An 18424-nucleotide genomic window follows, 5' to 3' on the forward strand; every position below is an offset into this window, starting at 1 on the left:
CCCAGAACTATTCACACAGATAACAAAAACCTTATCCTCCTCAATCAGAACGACAAACTAAACAACATACTTAAAATAACAAAAATAATAAAAAGCAAACGCCAAACCAAAAACTTAAAACCCATCCTAACTTCCTCAAAACTCGTCCCACATACTACAAAAGGAGTTACAAAATGCAACAAACCGCGATGTGGAGTATGTGACATAATAATAGAAGGTAACACATACACATTCAAAAACCCAGCACAAACATTCAAAATAAAAAAGGATCTAAATTGCACCTCCAGAAATGTAGTATATGCACTAAGATGCACAACATGCAACAAATCCTACATAGGCGCCACCAAAAAAGTCAGCAATAGAGTGGCCTTACATAAGAGCAACATCAAAATTGCAGATAACAGACACCTCTATGTTTCAAAACACGTACACACATGCAGTGGAAACAGCTTCAAAATAATGCCAATCTTCCAAACAGACAATTATTTTATTTACTTACACAGGAAAAAAACTTCATCACACGATTCACTCCTGAACTGAACAGAACCTAATACCATCACACAAAAACATGAAATGCAAAGTACACTCGCATGCACACACATACATATACACATCCACACATAAATCAGAACCGACACATTAAAACACACACACGTGCGCGCATACAACCACACATAGACATAACACCCCTATCTCTAATACAACACACTGAACAATACCAACGCTACTTAACCTCGAAACCAACAACACGAGGTGTCACCTAGAACCATAGTATAATATCTGTTTCAACACCTCGCTCCCTCCTCAGTCAGTGGAGGAGAACCCCCTCATGACTGAAACGACTATCATCCCTTCTATCATCCCCCTCCCATACCTACACCCCCTCCAATGCCCCCTCTAGGGAACAAAATCTTCCCCACACTAGGAAGCGATCCTGAGTCTGGCCATACCCACATGGGGAGACAAATAAATAGAAACATTTAAAAAATCCCCTATTTTAAATACACCCCTCTTTCTAAACAAACATAATATAAGGAATACCCGAAAAGACTAAAACGAAAAATCACAATACTAAAATCCAAGAATCCAAAAAATAAATATCAAAATAGAATGAAAGCACCCCTACCCTTATTTCAGAAGAGCCAGTCCCCCCTTCCTACACATACACATTAGTAACGACCTCGGACCACAGCCGCCTTCCTAAGGAAGAAAATAACCCCAAAATACTATAAAACAATATACACATTCCCAAACCAATAAAAGCAAACACACACGCGCACACACACTCACATAAGCACACACACACACCGTACCCCACCCTAAAGGGAAAGAAAAAAACATTAGCAGAAAGAGATAGCGACTACAGCCAGGTCAACGTCTCCCTGGACAAGCCCAATAAAAGAGCAATAAAAATTCAGCATACCAATAGATAATAAACATTTACAAGCCTCCACCCTTTGGAAAAACTTCGAATTAACTACGAAAATCGCCATTTTTACATCTCCAACACATTTGAAAATAATTTCTGACGAGGACGCATCACAGACCGTCTGAAACGCGCGTAAACAATTTCAATGACTTAAAAACATTATTACAATGATCCAAACATAATTCTCAATGAAAAACCAAGACACGGAATAATAAAATAATGTTAAAAAATACACATTGTTGGTGACTATTCCCTTATTTAAATATATATATATATATATATATATATACATACATACATATATATATATATATATATATATATATATATATATATATATATATATATATATATATATGATGGACTCTCCCGTCGATTTCAACGTATGAGGTTCGGACAACCCATATTTCTAAAACTCATTTATGCTTTTGCCTCTGATGACTTTTTAGTCCAGCAAGGGACTTGCAAACAGGGACACAAATAGAACATGAATTTGGATTTAACGCTGCAGATATTGGTGCGGCTGCCAGTCGTTTTTCTCTTACTCTGTTTTCTTTCAGTTGCCTTAAGCTTTTAGATTGAAACCTCTGGAGACCTTCAAAACACCTTGATTTCCATCCTTTCCGGTCATTCACCTCATCTTCAAGACTCCTGTATGGCATGTTCACTGCAGACAAGTTACTCTTCAACTGTTCCTTGTACCTTAGCCAAGGATGTCCGACAATTCATTTACCACCCTCAAATTGACTATATATCGCAATTTTTGGAATTCGGTCATCGGGCATCCTCAATACATGACCAGCCCACCGCAATTGCGATTGAATAAGAAATGATTCAATGCCAGATATTTTGCATTTTGTGAATAATTCGGCATTTGATACCTTGTCGCGGAGGCTAAGACCACATATGAAGCGTAGACAGCTTTTGTGGAAAACGTCCAGCTGATTAATGTGATGTCTGTATGGAGTCCATGACTCTGACATATAAAGAAGAATGAAAGGAACAACAGCACAGTAGACAAGGATTTTTGTGTCTAGTCGAATACCCCTTACATTCCACAAGCGATGGCGAAGACTTCCAAAGGAAGAAGTGGCCTTAGCAATCCTGTTGACAATTTCATCATCAAGAGAACTGCCCTGGTTCACCTTGCTACCAAGGTAAGGAAAGGACTTGACATAATTGATATCATGACCTTCGACTTTCAGCTTGCGCGCAGGAAATCTATACTCTGGTGGATTTTGCTTTATGCCTTCAACCTGTTTTGGGGTAGGGTGTGGCTGATGCACTACCTCGGTCTTCCTTATGCTAATTGTCAGGCCAAAGGCCTTGCACGCGGCTGAAAATCGATCAAGAAGAACCTGGGCTTCCTCAAAGGATGTGGCTACCAGTGCAGCATCGTCAGCGAAGAGCAAGTCGCGAATAATATCGGTGTGAAGAAGAGTCTTGGCCTTAAACCGTTGATTGTTAAATAAGCCACCGGATTACCGAAATTGAAACTTGACACCAGTGTCCAAATCATCAAATGCATGTTTCAGCATTAGTGAAAAGAAGAGCGCAAAGAGGACTGGCGCCATTACACATCCCTGTTTGGTCTCATTCGTAACATCAAATGGATCAGACATCATACCATCTGAAACAACATTGGCCTTCATCCCCTCGTGAAAGGAAATGATCACGTTCAGCATGTTTTCTGGAATACCAAGGCTTCTTAAAACTTGCCAAAGAGCATCGCGATTCACAGTGTCGAAGGCTTTCATCAGGTCAACAAACACCATATACAATTCCTGATTTTTCTCACGGACCTTTTCTGCCACCTGACGTAAGGAAAATATGTCAATGGTACCGCGACCGACCGAAACCAATACTGGGACTCTGGATACACCTTATCAACGAGATGATTTATGATTCGGTTTAGAATGAGCCTAGCCAGAATCTTTCCTGCAATTGAAAGCAGAGATATCCCCCGATGGTTGTCACAGACATTCTTGACTCCCTTATTTTTGTAGAGATGTTTGATGCAGGCATCTTTGAAGTCCTGTGGAACTCGGCCTGCTTTCCATATCTTTACAAAGAGAGCATGGAGCTTTTTTACCAGCACATGCCCACCATGCTTGTACACTTCAGGCGGAATTGGATCCTTTGGTAATGTAGAAATATGGTTGTATCAACTTTGAACGAACCAAGAATTACATTCATATATATATATAGATATACATATATACATACAAACACTTTATATATATATATATATATATATATATATATATCGATAACGTAAGTTATTTTTAATCTTCTAACAAGAGTTTTACATTTGAAAGATATGTTTCACGAAGACAATGTTTACTCACGGTTTTTAATATGACGTTGTGTGTATTGTATCGCCACATGACATGTCACGTGCTGTTTTATTTTGTGTCTTGCAATGTTGCCCGAATTAGTTCTGAAAGGTAGAAACAAAGAAACCACCGCTGCCACCGTAAATATTCTTTGATTTTTAAGTAGGAAGAAAAAGAAGACGCTTGATATAGTCAAGAATCGTAATATGACCTCCATTTTTATTTTTAGTAAAAAAAAAAACTGAAAATGATTTAGAAATTTTTTATCATCGGGGGCGAAATTGTCTGTTACCGTCTACTTCCGATATTAAGCGATGATCACAATGAGTGAATATCCCGCATTGCCAATTTTGAATTCATTTTAATCTTTTTTTGGCAGTCTTGCAGTTAAGTACCGGCAATGTTCAACTCTAGAAAGGTCACATCAGCATTTTACACCGTCAAATATCGAATATTACGAATTATTAGTTTGAAAATAAAATAAAAAAATATTAAAGTTTTAAACTAAAAAAATATGTAAATATTTAATAAACTGTGGAGGGATTTTGGTCACATGTGAAAAGGAAGATGAGGATGGTAGCGACTAATGAAAATTTGTTCCATTCCCATCAAATTGGAAGAGTTGTGGAGACGGCGTGAGAAAAGGACACTCATTTTCACGAATTATTAAAAGCATAAGACAATACACTTTTTAAGAAATGTTTAATTTTCAAAGTTGTTTTATTTTGTATAAATTTATTTTTTGTTACGTGGTTCATTACTTCAGATGTTATTTTGTTCGTTTTTCTGTTAAGACAATAATACACTTCCTAAAAATTGTTTCATTTTTCGGTGCTAGTATCCGCGCTATTTTTTAAATCGTATTTCCAAGTTTACTTTAAGTTTTAAGTTTTTTTTTATTCAATTGTAAGGTTAAAGTACAGAATATGTATAAAACACCCTCCCCTTTCCATGTTAAGAATGGCTTTTTAAATGATAACGTTATTATTTCAGCACGGATCATTCTCTGCATGAGTACCCATTTTTCTGTTAAATAAATAGTTATAAATATATAAAAATGTAATATAATCAAGTGCTTATTTCCAATATTAAAATGTTTTTTTATATTAATTATATATTTTTATATTTTAAAGCTTTAATAATTTTTATTTTTATTTGAAAACTAATAATCCGAAATATTTGTGATTTGACGGTGTAAAAGACTGATGTGACCCTTCTAGAGTTGTCGAACTTTGCCGGGACTTAACTGCAAGACTGCCTTTTTTCATCCTAAATTTAAAATAAATAAATAAATGTTCACGGCTTCAATAGCAATAGTAAGCTACTTCCGGTTCACGTGTGACGCCGTTTTGTGGGAACATCGATTGTTTTAATCGTGTTAATGTTATATTTATGTTAGCTTTTAACATCGATATCATTTAGTTCATTATTTAATATGCACTAAACATGATTGGAAAACATTTGCACATATTAAACTAATGAACGGACATTTTTACACAAGGAACGATTTAAGATGACCCAAATTCATGATTTTTGTAGATTAACTATATGATATGTAGTGTGTATTTGCTTTATATTTAACAAATAATTATCACAAATATGACAACGCATAAGATAAGAAAATCTTTTACAAAGTTTGGTATCTTTTTTTATTTTTAGTTATTGTTTGATCTGCTGGTAACACTCTTATTAGATATAAGTTTTCAGCAATGGATTAATTTTTTACAATTTTTAAATTTTTTTCCTGAACCCTAAATAAACTCAGACAAAGTGAATATAAAAGTATCAAACTGAATGTCTCCCCAACACATACCATTCTTAGTGAAGTTTTAACGTCAAAAATTAAGCACTCAAGTTTCCCAGTAACAAAATATTTTTGGCTACTTCTAAACTATTAACCTAATCAAAAGTCTTATAATCGATTTTAAATTTATTGCCTGTTCTTGAGTATTGTCACTGGCATTTTTTTACGAAGGAGTCACCACTTTTCAAGGTCCATAGTCTATTCGAGGATAAGGTTCAATGAGTGTACAGTAGTCAATGGGACAATATCGTAATAATCGTTAGTAGTGAAAGTTTCGTAAATTGAATTACTTAAGAGGACGATTCGTCAAGAATTCTTTTTACGCTTGAAGATAATTGTAGTCAATTGGGAAGAGGGTAGAAACGGCTTGCAGTACTAAAAAATTATTTTTATTAATTTAATTTTATTGTATTAACGATTGCCATATGTTTTGATTTGTAAAATCTTACTGTTGAAAATAAAATTTACTTTCCTAATGATTTTTTATAATCTGTCTCCATTACAATCAACCGTTTCAGTGCCAGTGTGTATGATGTTTATGAAGTAGAGTAATAAATGTTCATCAATTTGGAAGCTAAAACATGGTTTATTAAACTGTAACTATAAGCATATTAGATAGAAACTTTGCAAACCTTCAAAGTTACTGAAATATTCTTTCATTAAGAAAAAAAAAACAAGACGCTTTATATAGCTAAGGAGTCGTGATATGCCTTCCATTTTTATTTTTAGTATACCCATTTAAAACGGAAGGGGTTGTGTATATTAAACTTTGTTGATGAAAGAGTTCTCTTAGGGGAGATTACGGTTACATACTCTCACATATTTCTACTTTCAATAATTAGATGAAAAGAAAAAAGCATTTTTTATGAAAGGATGGGACAAAATTAAAAGTTATTTCGTAACTATCCCATCTCTAAATTTTTTATGGCTTTATGTTACTCCAGAACTGGTGGTTTGTACTGTTGTAGAGTTGTTTTAGGAGTCTGTATCTGGTACTCCAGGGTTGTTTGGTTAAAAAGTGTTTGTTGCTTTTGTGTGCTGGTTGTTTCTATATTGAGGAAATAGTCTTTGGTATGTTCCTGAGGAATTTCAGTTGAGTGTGTTACATAAAAATGGACAGACCCCAGTAATTAAATAGATAAATTTGAAAATGATATTTGGAAAAGGATAAACTCGAACCCACTAACCAAGATGTAAAAAGATAATAAATAGTTAATTCTAAGAATGCATCTGATTGTTCATTGTTTTATAAATAACTGGATATATTAAATTAGGAATAACTGGATGTATTAAATATGTCAGTTAAAGAACGGACAATACAAGTTGGAAATAATGATTAACAAAGAGGTTATATTTTGCATAATTCATTTAGGAATTTGACCACATGAGAAAATCATATTGTGGCCCCAACCTCTGACGTCAGAAAGAAAGGTGATTCCTAATATATTGGGGAAGGGTTCGAGTTAGATTAGAGAGTCGAGGCCATATAAACCGGATCTTCGTTCCCGTCATTACAACTGAAAATAAAATATGTTTTGTCTTCATATCTGTAAATGAACATTGTATAACTATAAACCAAATATTATGTGTCCCCACCAGCATCATAAATAATGATTCCCCCATCTGTGTTAACAAGAACTGTTCGTATTGTAATATGATAAAGGAATTCTTCACAGTCGTCATGATGTAACTAAGTAATATAAATATTTATATAAAGATATACACACCCTCGGATATACACAATCGGTGATATATATACACACTGATATGCTGTTTCGATATATATGTCCCTCGACAACACAACACAAGAAAGATTGATCGACAAATAGAAAAGATTACCAGCAAAATAGGAAAAACGATGAACTCACTCGTGTTTAATCAAACATGCATAAATAATGACTCGACAATACACACACACACACACACACACACACCGATATACTGTCTCGATATATATGCACACACGGTTACACAACAAGTGTACCTCTGTGATTTTATTTCATAGGGTCTACCCTAATGTGTTGTCGATTTCGACAAAGAGGTTTTCTAGAAGGGTCTGTTCCATGTGCAACCTTGTTTCTCTGCTCATTTGTGTGACAAATGCAAGAGACCCCTCACCTGCTTCTTTATTTGAAACACAACTTTTTGCTCGAAATTTACATTTCTCCATCCCTTGGTGTCTATAATGTATTTTTGTAATACTTCTTGTTGCATTGGTTCGGGTATTATTATTCTGTTTGATTTCAATATTCCATTTTCAATGGGCAGTTCGTCCTGATGGGCAGATCCTCAATCCCACCCGTCTTTATGCTCTTAAATAAACGTTAATATTTGCACCTCTGTTCGTTCCACGTGGATACACTGATCTTTTAGCTGACCAACATGGGCCATTCGATGAACCAAAATAAGTGCATCAATCTATCCGTGTTGTGTGTAGCCTTTCTATGTAAATCTAGACCCACCATTTCTTTTGTTTTCTTTGCTTTATATTCTCTCACATAATCAAGTAATTAATATCCTATTTATTCTTTTCAATACAAATTAATTGCTAGAACAGATGTGTTTTCTCACAGTACTTGAGAGATACAATTTCTTGTAAATTTTCTAGGGGAATCTATCACCAGTCTTCCGCTTATTTATGTAGAATAGAGAAAGACTTGAAAGTAAGATACTCAATATAATGCGGTGTGATGGATCCGTAGATCTTGTTAGATCATCTATCCAAGAGAAAGAAAACTCTGATAATAAAACTGGGGGAGGGGGCGTTCTCAGTCATGGACGACAACCTCCTAGAGTTGATGACTTGGTTTGAAAACTTAACTTGTCAAGGAGTAGATTGGCTCTGCCTATCCCCGGCTTTCACACTCCTTCTTTCAATATTAGCCAGACGCTGAGGGTAAATACCAGGGACTCACCTGAGCTACCCTGTGCTTGGCATTGTTTCCTGACTAAGACATTGAACGCCGTTCCCTTATTTCCTATTCCCTATTTTAATTTTCTCTCTTTCTCTTAGAAACTGACTAAATTGGGTTTATTTGCATGGCACTTGTGCTCACTTGATTTGTTTGGGCCGGTCTTATTTAAGGGGTTGGGGTACCTGCTTAACAGTTTGTCTGGTTGTTGGTTGCGATTGAGAGTACAGGAACCCTAACTCTTTGATAGCACTAAGAGCAGCTGCTCTATCATCAGTTGCATAATATCAGTTGTATAATATAATATATAGTTGTATAATATAATATATAGTGCCATTTTGCGCATGGAAAGGTACGCTGCTGCTATTTCTGGTTGGTTGTCACGAGGGCACAACTTTCTAGACAGGATTTGGCTAATGGAGCAATATCTGTATACTCTGCGTCAAAACGGGCCCACTTTGCTCAACAGTCTTCTCCTAGCCTAACATGACTAAAACGTAACGAAATGATAACCCAAACAAATATAACGATATTTTAACATAACAGGAGACCTTCCATTTTGCCATAATGACTCGGGCTTGGAGTCTATATCCGTAGCATCCTTCCTTTAACTAGAGAAAAAAATAATAAATAAGATGACCAGGCTCTTATGTCTTTTCGACGAACATTTTATCACTGTGTTAGTTATATTTTCTCCCTTAAGTCAGAATTGTACCCTAATCGATCATGTCTCTGATAGTATAGATGCAGCACTCTCCTTAGATAGTAACGCCGAATACATGTGTTTGGAGACTATAATTTCCACCATAAAAATTGACTTGTTTTCTCAGGTTACACATGTAGTACTTACCAACACAACAAACACCCTCGTGTTTGTGCCTTGTATCGGCATGCGCGACAACAAAACTTGGGTTTTTATAAGCGGAAGTCTCGAGGTTGTCAGGAATCTACAGGCGCATGCGCAAAAGAAGGGATTGAGATAGTGGTATATAGGCAGGTCGAGTGAGAAGGTTGTTGTTGTTGTTGTTGTTGTCATTGGACGTTACCGTGACGCGTGCGTTAGCAGGTGATTAAGAAGCGGTTTATTTTTGTGTGTCAAGTCGCGCACCTCGGTGAAGGTCATATAAATCGTTCACCTCGGTAAAGGTGAAGGTCATAAGCTATTTCAGCTATTTCGTTTTGTCTCTTTTCCTGGACAACTATATCTGGGGCAAAGTTTGATTTAAAACTGATACCCGAATTCGACGGATCCACTTCTGTTGTCGACTGGGTCGAAAGGGTTGAGCTGACCTGCAACCTCTGTGAAGTAAAGGGGTGCATACCGTGATTCCCCTGAGATTGGCTGGAGACGTCCTAAGTGTATATCAGCAACTTAGTGCCGTGGAGAAGGCTGATATTACCTGTATAAAAAATGCTTTATACAAAGCATTTGCCATGGATCCCTGTACGGCCTACGAAACATTTGCCACTAGGAAGCTCATGCCAGGAGAAACCGTGGACGTCTTCTTCGCGGAGCTGAAGAAACTTGCAGTTCTATTTGGCAATGGAGTGTCAGAGCAAACACTGGCGTATGTGTTTGTGGCCGGCCGATCGACCCATGTTAAGCAACTGTTGAGGGCTTCCACCAGCGTATCTGTAACGCCCATGGAACGATTGGTTGAACGCGCTCGAGCTATTATCAGAGATGAGGAGGACCTGAGGGAACCGGTTGTAATGATGGCGCAGGCAGCCAAGACTAATGCTGAAAAGAGTCCCAGTTTGAGACCCACGACCAATGGGAGATGTTTCTGCTGTGGCCAGCGAGGCCATATCGCAAGAAATTGTACTAACAAATGGCGGGGGCGCCCGCGCTGTTTCCATTGTGGTAGTTATGGACATTTATCCCAAAATTGTGCGGGGAATGCATCAGGGGGCAGGACGTCAGCGCCGCCCTGTTCCCAGGACAAGATTTAATTGAGGCGCAACCGACAATAAATGTGTACGCGGACCCAGTGCTTTGTTCAGCTCTTCTCGACTCCGAGTACTCACACACCATCATGAGTGCCAAGTTGTGTCGAAACTGGACAAAGCAGAACATTAAAGTAACCACAATAGGTGGCAATACGCAAGCTTGCTGTGGAGCCGGAACTGTCAAAGTCCACACAGACTCTGGTGTGGCCGCAAACATTAATGTGCTGGTGATGCGAAGGGATTTGCTGGGATTCGATGTACTGTTGGGATATGATGCTATTAAGGCACTGGGGGGGAGTGGTTATCGGAAGAGATTGGACTATGAGATTTTTGGAAACCCCAGTATGTGCTGCAGTTCACATTGATCGGCCTGATTTTAAGGTGGACTACGACCCTCACCAAAAAACATGGACTGCATCGTGGAATTGGACAGAAGGAAGGGCGCCAACCGAACTCAAGAATAGCATTGCAGAGTACTCGATACCCGACGAGGCTCGTAATGAATACGAGAAGGAACTTGAGGCATGGATCCAGGATGGATGGCTGATCCCCTACCCAAACAAGCTGGGACCACCCAAGGGTCTGATTCTCTTAATGGCGGTAGTCCAGCATAACAAATCAAAAGTTCGTCCGGTGCTGGACTATCGTGAACTCTATAGATACATTGAGACGTACACTGCCGATGCTGACGTGTGCGCCAGCAAGCTGAGAGAATGGCGCCAGAAGGGCTCCAATGTGTCTATAGTAGACTTGCGGAAGGCTTATTTGCAGGTGCGAGTGGATGAGACATTGTGGCCGTTTCAGACAGTGTGGTTCCGGGGTCAGAGATACTGCCTTACTCGGCTTGGCTTTGGGCTGAATGTGGCACCGCAAATCATGAGGACCATTGTAAATGCAGTGTTGTCCCAGGAAAAGACCACTCAGGACGCAACATCGGCCTATATTGATGATGTGTACGTCAATGAAGACGTACAATCTGCGTCGCACGTCAGAGAAAAGTTAGCTCAATTCGGGTGGAGTGCAAGGATCCCGAACGGCTGAGGGATGGAGCACAGGTATTAGGATTGGACGTTTGCGGGAAAGACGGTACCTTACGATGGAGGCATGGCAGTGAGATTCCAACCATCCCTGATGTTATTACGCGACGGAATATTTTTTCCTTGTGTGGGAAACTTATTGGTCACTTACCATCGTGTGGCTGGCTCCGAACAGCTGTGGGCGTCATCAAACGCAGCGCAAGTTTAGTAACTACGGGTTGGGATGGTGTATCTGATGATGCTCTTCTAACTCTGATGACGACAGAAACCCTAGAGAGAGTTAACAAGGAGGATCCTGCCCGTGGAGAATGGTGTGTCGATGGGGACACTGTGAATGTGTGGGTTGACGCTATTTCTTTTGCATTGGGAGTGTTATTGGAGCAACGTGGAAATGTACTTGAAGACGCATGCTGGCTGCGACCCGTGAATGATGCTCAACACATCAATCTGGCGGAACTGGATGCTGTTGTGAAGGGTTTAAATCTGGCACTGCAATGGCAGTCGAAGAAGTTACACTTGTACACGGATTCTCTCTGCGTCTACCACTGGGTGTCCGACACTCTCTCGGGACGAACAAGAGTCCGTACTAAGGCAGCCAGTGAGATGTTAATCCGGCGGAGGCTAAACACCCTGAAGAGTCTGGTATCAGAGTATGACCTGTCGGTGAGTGTAACGCTCGTGGCATCACACTGTAATCGTGCAGACCAACTAACCCGTGTGCCTCACAAATGGTATGAAGCTGTGAAGACAGGCGTGGAGTTCACTGCTCGATCTTGCGCAGTCGGCGCGATTAGCTCATGCCAAATACAAAGAATTCATGTGCAGAGTGGACATCCAGGTATCAAAAGAACTTTGTATTTTGCGAGGCGTGTGTACCCGGCAGTGACAAGGGCGGATGTCAGGCAGATTATCAAGCACTGTGAGGCATGCCAGTCTATCGATCCTGCATCTGAGCAATGGCAGAAGGGGCGATTGGAAGTTGAGCATGTGTGGCAACGATTAGCGATGGATATTACCCATTACAGTGGTAAGCCCTTTCTAACCCTTATCGACTGTGGATCCACTCGTTTTGCAGTGTGGCGGAAAATGACCAGGCAGGACTCAGCGAATGTTGTCCGCCAACTGTCATCTATCTTTTCTGAGCGAGGTGCGCCGGAAGAGATATTGACGGACAAAGATGCTGCTTTTTGTAGCCACCAAGTTCGGCAGTTGTTGAATGAGTGGGGTGTCCGACTACGACTGCGATGTGCTCATGTTCATCAGGGAATGGCATTGCTGAGAGGAGCCATCGCAGCATCAAGAGAATTGCTGCCAGAAAGCAATGCACAATTACGGAGGCCACGTATTGGTATAACATCACACCAAAGGATGGGAAGATACTAACAACAGCACCGGCCAATGCCATACACAAATACCGTGTTAGGATAAAGGGCATTGACACTGTCCAACCAATCGACGAGGAGAGTCATAACAAATACAAGGTAGGGGATCCAGTTTGGGTTAGACCCTCTAGAAACTGGTGCACCACCAAGTTCAAGCGAAGACGAATATCTGGAGTGGTCAGCCAGCAGTCGGTCCTTGTTGATGGAACCCCACGCAATGTGCGCGATCTTCGCCCGGCTAGTGAAGTACATCCCACAACTACAGAGAGCGATGAATCATCAGATGAGGAGCTGCTAATGAGTGAGGTCACTGAGCAAGAGAGTGGTAGTTGTAGTTCGTCTGATCAGGCAGGATCAGAACCAGAACCAAAACCACACCCAGAACCAGAACCAGAACCTGAATCCGAGAGTGTAAATACCACCCTTCGCAGAAGCCAACAAACTAAGAGGCCACCCCTGGAGTGCACTCTATGTGATCATCAGATCAGGGGGGAGTGTAGTACTTACCAGCACAACAAACGCCCTCGTGTTTGTGCCTTGTATAGGCATGCGCGACAACAAAACTTGGGTTTTTATAAGCGGAAGTCTCGAGGTTGTCAGGAATCTACAGGCGCATGCGCAAGAGAAGGGATTGAGATAGTGGTATAAAGGCAGGTCGAGTGAGAAGGTTGTTGTTGTTGTTGTTGTCATTGGACGTTACAGTGACGTATGCGTTAGCAGGTGATTAAGAGGCGGTTTATTTTTGTGTGTCAAGTCGCGCACCTCGGTGAAGGTCATATAAATCGTTCACCTCGGTGAAGGTCATAACACATATACAGCTGGACGCTCTACTTATAGATTCTCTATAGCGCATTCCCTCACACAAACAGTATTGTTCCTAACCCGCCTACCAGATTGTGAACCTCAACCGATTTCCTTTCTATGTGTATTTTTCACCATAGTACCTTAGGAGTGTATGACTAATGCCCACAATCCCCTTAGACATGCAGACCACGTGGTGGTCTCAGTTGACATCACATTTAAATCCCAACCTCAAGGCGAGAAACCATTGCTCAAAACAAAAACAAGGTACTACAACAAACCTGACTGGGAAACCATCAGAGAACACACCCAGGATGCCCAATGGACCGATATCGTCTTTCTTCTTGCTGAACAGCGTGCCAATGAGACAACTGAATGGTGCAAAGTTGAAATTAAAACACATGTTCCCACACGGAAGTATTATAGCAAACCCCACTCACCCCATGGTTCACTGCAAATTGTTTAGCTGCCACTGCACAAAGACAACGTATTCCACTGTACGTCATTAGTCAAATACAAATAGGCATAAATTACGAATTAAGATTTGGTATCTGTTTATGCATTCCTCATCTTCATTGTTGTTTCACAATGTTTCAACCAACTTAGTGAAACTGCTATCTTCAGACAATGCTCACCTGAACCGTAGAGACTCAATGCCTTTATCCACTGCGCCACGCATATTAAGATAGTGGTTTCAATTCCACCCAAGCAAACCAGAGGATTAGTTGGCCCAAAACGTGGTGAGACAACAACAACTATGAAAGGCAGTAATTTCTAGGAATACAGTTACAAAACTCAGTATTCATATCTCGTCGCGATTAGGGGAATGAGTTGGCCGAAACATGATGGAACAACAACAAAGATGAGTCAAATTCTAGCCATCATTGTACGCGTGAAAACAGCTAAAAGAAAGCATACTGAAATAATCAGGGAATGTATCCTGTCGCAAAAGATAGGAAATCGTGATTTCTGGATAATCTATAATAATGTAGTGAATAAAGGGCAATCAGTAATTTATCCACTGAGACACAACCAGAACGTTGCATGCATGGCAATGGAGAAGGCAGAACTGCTTGCCCAGCGATTCGCCTCTAACTCCATCTTGAGCCAACGAACAACTCCTTCACAAATTTCCCTATCCGAACTTAGATCATTATTATGCCTGATATTCATAAACGACCTCCCTAATAATACTGTGTCCGATATGGGTATATTTGCTGATGATACAACGCTCTATAATATGCATGAGAGAAGAACAGATGTACATAAATCAAAGACAATGGCAGAATCGTAAGAAAATGACGCCTAGACTATATTGGAATAGGGCTGCAAATGAATGGTAACATTTAATGCTAGTAAAACTAAGGTGCTCTCATTTAACAATTACAAGACGCCTTTCCAAACGCCTATATTCATGACAAATACCAGGCTACCTGAGAATTATACCTTCAACCTTCTCGGTCTAACATTTGCAGGCAATATGAACTGGAACAATACATAGAGGACTGCTGCAAAGAAGGTGGGTTCCTTCTATCGAGCTAGAAGACTACTCAAACTTGAGAGTATCCTGTACCTCTACAAGGCCACCATTCGCCCATGCATGGAATATTATTGCCACATGTGAGCTGGTGTAGCTACCAAATGCCAGAAAGTTTTCTATTCTAATATATATATTAAGTTATAAAATATATATGGCAGTTAAACTACACAGATTATTCCGCGTTTCATCTACGCTAAGATTCATCAGGCTTACATATATCATCAGGCTATATCAAGGGTGTAAGTTATTTTCCATTATCTGACAAGATTTATGAGTTTTGACATGTCACTCGTATATAGTTTATATATCCCATCTGTTTAGTTTTAGTTTAGAAGTGTAGAAACAAAGGAAACCACCGATGCCACCATGAATTATTCTTTCGCTGTTGGGATCGGGAGTGATTTTATTTCCTCAACTTTTGGGGGTTCTGGGTGTATCCCATCCTCATCAAAGATAGCACCAAAGAATCTGACTTGTATTTGGCACATTTGCTTCTGTTGAATCTGAGTCCAACAGTCTTTAAAATCTCCATTAACTTTCTCAGGTTGCGGTCGTGCTCCACTTTGGTTTTTCCATGGATGATCACGTCATTAATTAACGATAATGCGTCAGGGCATTTTTTTATGATCATATCCATTTTTTGCTGGAAAACATCCTGAGACATGACCAACCCAAAGGGCATCCCCTTGAAGCAATATCTCCCAAAAGGAGAGTTAAATGTCGTGAGTAGCTGTGACTACTTGTCAAGTTTGATTGACCAGTAGCCGTTTTTTGCGTCCAGATTTGAGAAAAATTTGGCACCAGACAGTTTGTATGTGAGCTCCTCCATGGTTGGGGTTTTGTAATGGCATCGCATTATGTTTTTGATTTAATCGTTAGGGTCTAAACATATTCACAGTTTGCCGTTGCTCTTCCATACATAAACGATGCTGCTTACCCAGTCAGTTTATTCATAATTTTTTTTTATTATTCCCAGAAACACCATTAGGTCTAGTTCCGTCTTTATCTCGTCCCTCATATTGATGGGACATTTCCTTGGAACAACATGGCAAGTTGATAGGGCGAAGTACGATGGTTTAATCTGGTCGAATTGTTCTGGATAGACTTCCATGAGATCTCTCATGGAATTTTTGGTTGTGTTTGACGATATTTTCTGTATTGGTCTGCGAGTATTTCTGTAAAAAGAAGCGTGCAATTCTGAAGTTGAGGCTCTATTTGTTCGTGGAATTTGTTCCAAATCACAACAGCGTTGCGCTTGTCGCCCTCATTTTAAAATGACCATGAGTTAAATCTTCTTAACCTTCATTTCCCGATAATAATAAAATGTGGTTCACTTGCTTGGTTACGTCAATCTTCCTGACGGAGAAGTATAACTCACACTGTTGTTTATAGAATTTAAAAGACTCCACTAAGTTGTCGGTATCCCAGCATATGATCGGTTCCATTGAATGATTGCCCATTTTCTTATAAACGATACACGGGAATATACAGAAGATAATTAGAGAAAAGAGGGGGGAAAAGAACTCACAGTTATACGAGTACGAATCAAATATGGCGCCTTAGTCCAGTAAGAAGACTGAATTGTTTTCAAAGTTCTCCTCGTTTTTTTTTTTTTTAGTTTATTCTTTTATAAATAATCGAGTTTTATCGCTGACACCATGTTGTACTTTTTTTTTGTAATATTATTAGTATGAATGTGTAATAAGAAGGAGGCGAAACGAAGCGTGTTAGCTCATGGAAGATATCTTTTTTTTCTAAGAGAAGTAACTCGTACAGAACGAATTATAAACAACAAGGAAAGAGATGTTGACAATCTCGAACAATAATTAAAAAATAATAATAAAAAGAGGAACATAAAAATAATTAAATTCAAAAATGAATAAAAAATTGATACAAACGTTTAAAATAGGAATGTACGGATGCACGCCCGGGGAAAAAAAGAAATCTGACACCCTACCTGATTTTACTATCATGACTTCAGCGTTTCGATTGGTTGTAATTTTGGGCTTTCGTATAATCGTGTTTTCAAACCTTTATTTGTTGTGTTTTTGGCGAACGGTAGAATTACTTGCTTTTTGAGGGTTAATTCAGTTATTTTTTCATAAACAAGTTGTTTATTTTTATTTATTTAATTCAATATCTTATGAATTTACTTTACTAATTATCTTTGAAAAAGACTCAACAAACTAATATTTATCTTTTAAAGGATTTTTACAATGAATTTATTTAACTGCAAAATTTAGCTGAATTTAAGCTCGCCGTGAAAACATTTTTCATAACTGTTTTTTTTTAAATTATTTTTGACGTGTACAAATATTTTTTTCTTTCAGGAAATTAACTTTAGTCTCTGGTCTTTCAAATACAATAAAAAAGTAGTCGGAAACCTACAAAAAAAATATGATAAATCGGCTTTCAAAACTAGGTCTCCCTAGTTAATTGCTGTTTCGGTAGGGGGTAACGTCGGTTAATCATAATAATTTTTTTTAAATTTCCGAGTACTTTTTTTATTGTATTTGAAAAATTATAGTTTAAATTAATTTCGCACAGAAAAAAAAAGTGCATGAAAAAAAAAAATGCATGGAATAATTTTATCTCAAATCTGAAAAACCCTAGATTTCATGTAAAAATTCATTATGACAAAAATCGCATTTATATTTTTCTGGCAGAAAAATATAAGTTTTCTGGAACTATTTCCAAGTTAAGTGTTAAGTTAAAGTCTTAAGACAATTAATCAATACAATAAATGTACTTAATTTTTGCACACAAAAAAGTAATAATTAATGTAATTTTTTGTAATTTATTTCATGCTCCGGTCATTGTTTAAAATACTGATCCTCTCGTGTTTTAACTACAGGTGCGCGAAGAAATGGCGTCTCCATTTTCGGCGATAAACTGTAGAAGTATCGAAGTTGTTTTTGAAGTTCTGGTTGTTTCGTTCTATATATGGCTTGCTCTATAATTCGTGAATATAAGTGAATGCCGCATTACCAATTTTAACTTCATTTTATTAAAACGTTTATGGCTTCAATAGCAATAGTAACTTCCGGCCAGTGGCGTATCTAGGGTATGGCAGGCATGGCCCGTGCCATGGGCGCCACGCCACTCTGACATGGGCGCAAAAATTGCTTGACAAAAATTACAATTTGAAAAATGCGTAAGAATAACCATATAATTACTTTATTAAAACATTCATTTCATGGTTTATCTTTGGTTAAAATTGTGCCTGTATTATA

The sequence above is a fragment of the Euprymna scolopes genome, chromosome 46 (genome assembly GCF_053919585.1).
Source record: "Euprymna scolopes isolate OS-2025 chromosome 46, ASM5391958v1, whole genome shotgun sequence".
NCBI classification, from domain to species: domain Eukaryota; kingdom Metazoa; phylum Mollusca; class Cephalopoda; order Sepiida; family Sepiolidae; genus Euprymna; species Euprymna scolopes.